The sequence below is a fragment of the Pelodiscus sinensis genome, chromosome 5 (assembly GCF_052426305.1).
Source record: "Pelodiscus sinensis isolate ZL-2025 chromosome 5, ASM5242630v1, whole genome shotgun sequence".
Lineage (NCBI taxonomy): Eukaryota > Metazoa > Chordata > Testudines > Trionychidae > Pelodiscus > Pelodiscus sinensis.
In genome coordinates, this window is record NC_143056.1 from 7,397,852 (window position 1) to 7,406,121 (window position 8,270).

The following is an 8,270-nucleotide window of genomic DNA, read 5'->3' on the forward strand; positions in this document are numbered from 1 at the left end:
GGGAATTAGCCTTGACAGAAGACACAAGGACAATGCTCACAGAAATCAAAGAGGGACAGAAACAGGGGTGGGGAACCTCAGGCCCGGGGGGCCAGATGTGGCCCCTGGCTTGCCTGGATCCAGCCCCCAAGGCTCAGGGCTCCTCCCCCTGTATTGGGGAGCCCGTGATGATGCTCCAGTCCTCTATGGGGCTGGAGCACACAAAATCTGCTAGCCTGGGCCCCCCAGGAGTTCTGCTGTGTGAGGAGAATATGGGGAGTGTCTTTCTCCTCAGTTGGGGGGCACGTCCGTGAAGGTTGATTTTGGGGTTTTGCTTCTCACTTGAGTGCGACCCCAGACTGGTTTTTCTGTGGGTCAGCAGCCCCTGACCCAAAAGAGGTTCCCCACCCCTGGACCAAAGGAACGTAAACAAGAGCAAACACAGGGGCTGGACTCTTCACGAAAGGAATTAAAGCGGCACCTGGAAGCGTCCCAGAAAGCACTGAGCGCTAACTTGCAGCCACAGATGAAATCTTTGTGGGGCAGCAACTACAAACTGTGTGGGCCGAATGGGAAACCCACCCACAAAACTCCCAGGCTGGATTGGCAAGTCCCTCCATGAGGTAACCGGTATCCTGAGCATCATGGGCCAGGAAATAGGGCAGACTTGGAGCTTGCTAACAGAGATAATCCGCAACAAGGTCGCAGGGACTGGAAAAAAATCACACCCGGGAAGAAATCAAAGGGGATGCAGACTACCCTGGAATTCAGCCTCTGGAACAAGAAATGGAGCTAGCCGGAGAATTTGGGCTGGATGGGACATTTACAATATTCTCTACTCTACTGGAACCCACAGACGCGCAGAGGGGAAAGGCTGGCCTGCAGATATTGCATACGCCTCTGAGGGGAAACGCTCCTGGGGAGCTCATTTGGCCCAGCTCAGTATCAAAGCCCAGATGAATGACCAGGAAGATGGACAGAAAAGGGGATTTTAAGCAGCCAACGTCGGTGGCTCAGCTCCGATCGTGGCATAGAAATGTATCCCCAGAGAAGAGAGTGGTTTATCCAGACCTGGCACAAACTCTTGCGATGTGGTTTGGAGCTCGCCATCCAAGTGAGCTAGGCTGCGCCCAGCGACGAGCTAGAAGGGGAGGGAAGAAGAAACTCCAACTGGCCTGGCAGAAGATCTACTGATACTTGTGTTCTCACTGGACCCGGATATCACAGAGGCCATTAGGATAAATGAGCAGTGGACCAGTTTAAAGGCTTCACTGCTGGGCTTGGACTTGCTGATCAAGATCAGCGAGAGGAGGTCCAGAAAGACACGCAGACAGGCTTTGGGATTTCCCAATGAGCTTGAAACTTTCCTTGTGCCCGTGTCCCAGAAAAGGAAGCATCTACTAGTGAGGGGAAGCCGACGGCCATGGGCCCTGTATGTCCCCGTGTCCAGCGTGCATGAAGGGAAAAGGAGGTTCTAGCCCAGGCCCTGACAGGTTTGAACAATTAGGAAACAAAATTCATTGGGGCTACGACACAAAGGGGATTGGCAATCACACACAAAGGCCGGGAAGCAGCTCAGTGAAATGCTGCTACTGTGTACGACTGGCCGCGAAGAGGACTTGTGACAATACAAGTGGTTAATTAGGCGATGGCGTAATCACTGAAAATCTCAGTGGTTACACACTGAGGGAGGGCTCTGTAGTATAAGCTTTACACTGAAGAGCACCCAGCACGGGGCAGCAGCCGGCGCGCGCTAGGGATGTTAAATGTCAGTTAATTGAATAGTCGATTAACCGCATGAATTCTTATTGGCTACTCGACTATTCTATAGTCCCTGGGAGTGGGACCGGCAGCCAGTGTGCTCCAGCCCCGCTCCTGAGGAACCCCCTGTCACCCCACGCTACCAGGGTGCCAGCTGGGAGCTGGTCTGAGAGGGCAGCCAATTTAAAAACCAGCTCCCCTTGCAGACCAGCTACCTGGCACCCCGCGCTGCTGCCTCTGATACAGAGGCAGCAGTGAGGGGTGGCAGCAGCCCCTGTCCGGGGGGGGGGTGTGGAGCTGAGCTCCCAGACCCGGCGCAAATCAGAACTGAGCTGAGCTGCCTGCCCGCCCGGCTCTTGGTTCACTTTCAATGCAGAGCTGCAGCGGGGGGTACGTCCTGGAAAGGCATCTAATCTGTCACATTAACCAATACGCTTTTGCTTATCAGTTAATTGACTGCACCAGGAGTGGCCAACCCGCAGCTTCTGAGCCGCTTGCGGCTCTTCAAAGGAAAAACGACGGCTTCCGCACATGCGGCTCTTAAAGGGGCAGCTTTTTTTTTTTTCCCCTCAACAACTTTCCGGCTGACGGAAGCTTGCTTGGGCCACACGCGGCTGGTAAAGGGGCCGGTTTTTTTTTTTTTTTTGGTCAACAACTTCTTTCCCTCAGCTCTTTGCGCTGTATCCACCACTATTTTGGCTCTTTGTCTGTAATGGGTTGGCCACACCTGGACGACACTATTCCATCCCTAGTGCACGCCAGCCCCTGACACGCACTCGCTCCTGCCTGTAGTCCCGCTCCTGAGAAGCCGGTTGCTGTCCCATGCTGCTGCCTCTGATACAGAGCCAGCAGTGTGGGGTGGCAGCCAGCTCCCCGGGAGCAAGGAAGGGAGCCTGCGTGTAACCGATAAGCCCAGCCTTGTCAGTTAACTATTTAAACGGTTCTACTAGGACACTGCTTCCCTGGATTCTGAAAGCGCTCCAAACAGAGCTGCCCCAGGACGTCAGCTGGCTCAACGACAGGAAGAGGGTGCCCTAAGGTGCCCTTTTACAGCAGTGGCTTTCCACCTCTGGTCCCTCTGCCCCGGGAGCGCACAGACTCTGATTTCAACAGGGGGCCGCACGTGAAGGAAGATTGAAAACCTCGACCTCACAGGGCCACGAAGGCAGGTCCGAACACTGCAACACGAGCATCTTGTGAAAGTCCCTCACCCGGTCCAGGAAATGTGGGAACGCGAAGCTGAAGGGAAGAAGTTTGGAGGAACACGGATCAGCCCCACCAGTTTGTTTCTGTCTAGGCATCCAGACGCAAGCAGCAGGAAAGTTGGAGTAACGCTTTCAGGAAAGTCTCGTGCTTGGGCTCTTTGATGTCGGGGACACGTCAGGGAGGAGACGCCAGGACTGTGCTCCATTATATCCACATTATAACCACATAAAAGGCCTTTTGCAAAGCCTCACGTTAAAGCTGCCCAGTGCCTGAAGTGCTCTGAAAAAAGGAGGCTCCGATAATTTGGGAGCAGCTGGCTTTATGTATGTATTTACTGAGGCCAGGTCTGCTGCTCCGTGCAATTCCACACTCCACTGAGTGCACCACGCAGGGCTCCGAGATTCTTAAGGAGAGACAGACAATTGAGGAATCTCTGGACAGCTGCCCATGGCCTTCTTGGTCCTGAAAAACTGTAATAGAGATGTAGCCGTGTTAGTCTGGTCTAGCTGAAACAAAAGGCAAGATTATGTATAGTCCTATATATAGTCCTGTCTTGTGTTTCTGAAAAACTGTCTGATTTGGGATGCTCCCCCAGACCTAAGACTTTTTATCATATTGACCCAAGAAGCAGCTGCTAGGAAGAATTCTTCTGCTGAGCTCCTGCTGTCTGCACTGGGGATGAGGGCGGTATCTCTACACGTCTCCGAGGTGTGAAATCCACACCCCTGGCAGACATAGCTACACCAATGCACATTCCAAGTTTGGCTCAGCTCTTGCAGAGCGTATCCCTCTCTACAGCCAAGTTAATTTGTCTTCTGGGAGCCCATGTAGGAGAGAGTTAAGATGTGTCCTTGGGAATATAAATGACCTGGTAATAGTTTATATGTGGATCTCAGCCAGTAAATGTAAGTCTGAGGGACCCTTAAACAAATATCACTCAGAGAGAAGTGTTACGAATGAGCCATGAAGGATTATTTTTTTTAACGAGTCCCAGTGGAGTTGCTGGACGGGTTGATAGTGTTTTAAGTGATCCAGGAGACTTACTTCCAGCTGCTTGGGGAAAGTGGTGTGTCAGAACTAAACATTCATTTTACCAGAACTTCTGCAAGCAGGACCCCTTGCACTTCAAAGGATGCCATTCTGCCGCACTGCAGAACTGAAGCTGAAAAACACAGCCTGCTTTTTGTCCCCCATGAAGGCCACAACAGGAATGGTTTTAATGGTGATAACTGCAAAGTAATTCATATTGGAAAACATAATCCCAACTGGACATACAAAATGATGGGGACTAAATTAGCTATTACCACTCTAGAGAGAGATCCTGGAGTCATTGTGGATAGTTCTCTGAAAACATCCACTCAGTGTGCAGTGGCAGTCCCAAAAGCAAACAGAATGCTAGGAATCATTAGAAAAGGGATAGAGAATAAGACAGAGAATATTTTATTGCCTCTATATAAATCCATGCGTACAGATGCGATCAACTTATTTCAGAAAAAGATATCGTGGCATTGGAAAAGGTTCAGAAAAGGGCAACAAACATGATGGGGTTTGGAATGGCTCCATATGAAAAGAGATTTAAAAGGCTGGGACTTTTCAGCTCAGAAAAGAGGAGACTAAGGGGGGATATGATAGAGGTCTATAAAATCATGACAGGTACAGAGAAAAGGTAGGTCTACACGGCAGAGCTATTTCGGGATACCGGAAGTATCCCAAAATAGCTATTCCGTGTCTATTGAAGCAGCCCGTTATTTCGAAATAAATTTCAAAATAATGGGCAGCTTATTTCGACGTTCCACGAGGGTTAAGCGAAATTTTGGAATAGCGAGTTATTTTGAAATTTGGTCCTCTGTAGACAGCGCCAACCTATGAAACAAGTTATTCTGAAATACACTCAAAATAAGCTACGCAATTTGTGTAGTTGCAAATTGCATAGCTTATTTCGAGCGAAGGGTGCTCTGTGGATGCACCCAAAGTGAATAAGGAAAAGTTATTGACTTGCTCTCATAACATAAAAACTAGGGGTCACCAAATGAAATTAAGAGGTAGCAGATTTAAAACAAACAAAAGGAAGTTTTTCTTCAGGCTGTGCACAGTCAACCTGTGGAACTCCTTGCCAGAGAATTTTGTGAAAGCCAGGACTTTAACAGGGTTCGTAAAAAAGCTAGATAAGTTCATGGAGGAGAGATCCATCAATGCTTATTAACCAGGGTGGGTAGGAATGGTGTCCCTAGCCTCTGTTTGTCAGAAGCTGGAATGGGTGACAGGAGAGGGATCACATGTTGATCATCTGTTCTGTTCATCCCCTCTGGGGCATCTGGTGCTGGCCACTGTCGGCAGACAGGCTATTGGGCTAGATGGACCTTTGGTCTCACCTAGTCTGGCCGTTCTTATGAATATTGTCACAATCACATAGCCCGATACTGCTATCACTTCCTTCATAGAAACCAGACCACTGAAATGAAAGGACTGACCAGGCCAGGGAGATCAAAACCAGGCTCCACTCATATTTAGCTGTGTGGAACCGCGCACGTACAGCTCAATGAAACTATAAGAAAGAATGTGGAGAAATTGGAGAAGGTCCAGAGAAGAGCAACAAGAATGATGAAAGGTCTAGAGAACATGAGCTACGAGGGAAGACTGAAGGAATTGGGCTTGTTTAGTTTGGAAAAGGGAAGATTGAGGAGGGACACGATAGCCGTTTTCAGGTATCTAAAAGGGTGCCACAAGGAGGAGGGAGAAAACTTGTTCATCTTGGCCTCTGAGGATAGAACAAGAAGCAATGGGCTTAAACTGCAGCAAGGGAGGTTTAGGTTGGACATTAGGAAAAACTTCCTACCTGTCAGGGTGGTTCAACACTGGAATAAATTGCCAAGGGAAGTTGTGGAATCCCCATCTCTGGAGATATTTAAGAGCAAGTTAGACAGACATCTATCGGGGATGGTTTAGATGGTGCTGGGTCCTGCCACGAGGGCAGGGGACTGGACTCAATGACCTCTCGAGGTCCCTTCCGGTTCTAGTGTTCTATGAGTCTATATTATTACTAAGAATCAATTTTATCTCTTTAGTTTTTTGTGCTTACGCTGCGCATTAAGACAGCTGATCTGTTTCCTGTGAGAATTTTGACCTGTTTCCACTCAAGAATCTACTGTATGTTTTAGAGAGTTTGTCTGTCTGTGTATTTGTCTGTCTGTTCAAGAACTCCTCCGAAATGGGAAGATCTAGGACCACCACAGTTGGTCGGCAGCTTCCTCTTCTCATAGCTTAAAGCAAGGGCAGGGTTTGGCTGCGCCAGGAAAACAGGATGTGCCTAGAATGGGATTGCTGCTCAGAAAACCGAACAGAAAAGAGACAGACTCAACAGGCAGGTGAAAGGGACAGGCTGGGGGCACCCGCCACCCCCAACCAGGACTGCGCCAGCTCCAAGACTCGTACCTCCGCAGGCGCCCTTTAGGAAAGGCGGGGGAGGGGCTGAACCCCCTTCATTTTTGCAGGGGGATCTTGCTGGCTCTTCCCTCTCATCACTGTCAGGGAGCGGTGTGTGGGGGGGGGGGCGTAGTGCACAGTTTGCTACATCCCTCACTTTGGCAGGGGAGTGCAGGGGGCAGACAGGCTGTGCACTTTGATCTCGCTCCCTGATAGGGACAGGAAGGGGAAGAGCAATAAGCTCTGGTATGAATCTCAGGGGCGGCCCCTTGGCCCCCTCGCCCTCCCCCCCCCACACACACACTCCCCAGCTGAGCACCTCCTGCACCCCCACTCCTCCAGCCCCCTTCCTTGAGCCCCCCACTTCTCCTAGCCCCTGCCCTGACTCCTGCACCTCCCACATCTCCACCTCCTGCGCAGAACTCTGCCCCCCCCCCCGACACTCCCCAACCTCCTCCATTAAGCCCTCTGCATGTCATCCCACAGTTAAATTTCTTAGCGGTACTGTTGTATCACAACCCCTCCCCCGCAAACTCCTACCCTGAGTGCCCTGGGGGGGGGGGAGGGGGGGTTGCAAAACAACAATACCTTTAAGAAATTGAAGTTACTTTCACCCCTGGACTCAACCAAGATGACCCAGAAAATAGGATGAACCTGCAATGGGCTTGCTTCTCAGTACACCTTACAGAAGAGAGAGCAAAAGGAGCAATTTAGGGTAGTGCTCTGTTTTGACCCAGCTGAATTGACACTTAGGCTACGTCTACACTGGCAAGATTTTGCGCAAATACTTTTAACACAAGAGTTTTTGCGTTAGAGTATTTGCGCAGGAGAGCGTCTACACTGGCATGTGCCTTTGCGCAAGAGATGTGCTTTTGTGCAAAAGCATCCGTGCCAGTGTAGACGCTCTCTTGCGCAAGAAAGCTCCGATGGCCATTTTAGCCATGGGGCTTTCTTGTGCAAGAAATTCATGTTGCCTGTCTACACTGGCTTCTTGCATAATAACAGTTGCGCAAGAGAGCTTATTCCTGAGCGGGGGCATCATAGTTCTTGTGCGAGAAGCCCTGATTTCACACATTAGAACGTCAGTGTTCTTGTGCAAGAACTCCCGTCACTATAGACAGGCAGGTGCTTTTGTGCAAAATCATGCCAATGTAGACACAGCCTAACAGTCTGAAAGCTGGAAGAAACCGGTATTGTAAACCACACTGCCGAAAGCCCTTTTTTGTTAAAACATCGCACATGATAACAGTTTACAGGGATGAGGGAAAAAATGCACTTGATGGAATTCCCATTTTTAAAACTTACTCCAGACAATTAAATGGAAGAATGTTAACAATCCCTTTCGAAGGAAACCCAAAGTAAAAATTAATTTCATAACAATAACATAGTGATAGCTCGTTCTTCAGGCTGCCCCTCCCCCCCAATCTTTCCGGAGTGAAACCTGTGAGCGCTAGCAGGGGTGGATGCGCCCTTTGCAAAGCACTGGGTGGGAACCCAGACAGCACGGCCGGTCCCGGCTGGTACAGACAAGAGCAGCGCACCCCCAAACCCTTGCAGGGCGCGGGAGCGGAGCTGGGGAAGCAGCGAGCTGCGCTAGACAAGGGCAGCCTGGTCTCAGTGCCCGTCTCTCCCCACGAGTCGTGCGTGTCCGCGCTTCTGCCTGGCTGGGGGTGCGCCAGGAGGAGCCCGGAGGGAGAAGCGCGCAGGGGCCGTGGCGGGGCTGCCCAGCTGAGGCAGGGGGTGCGCCAGGAGGAGCCCGGAGGGAGAAGCGCGCAGGGGCCGTGGCGGGGCTGCCCAGCTGGGGCTGGGGGTGCGCCAGGAGGAGCCCGGAGGGAGAAGCGCGCAGGGGCCGTGGCGGGGCTGCCCAGCTGAGGCAGGGGGTGCGCCAGGAGGAGCCCGGA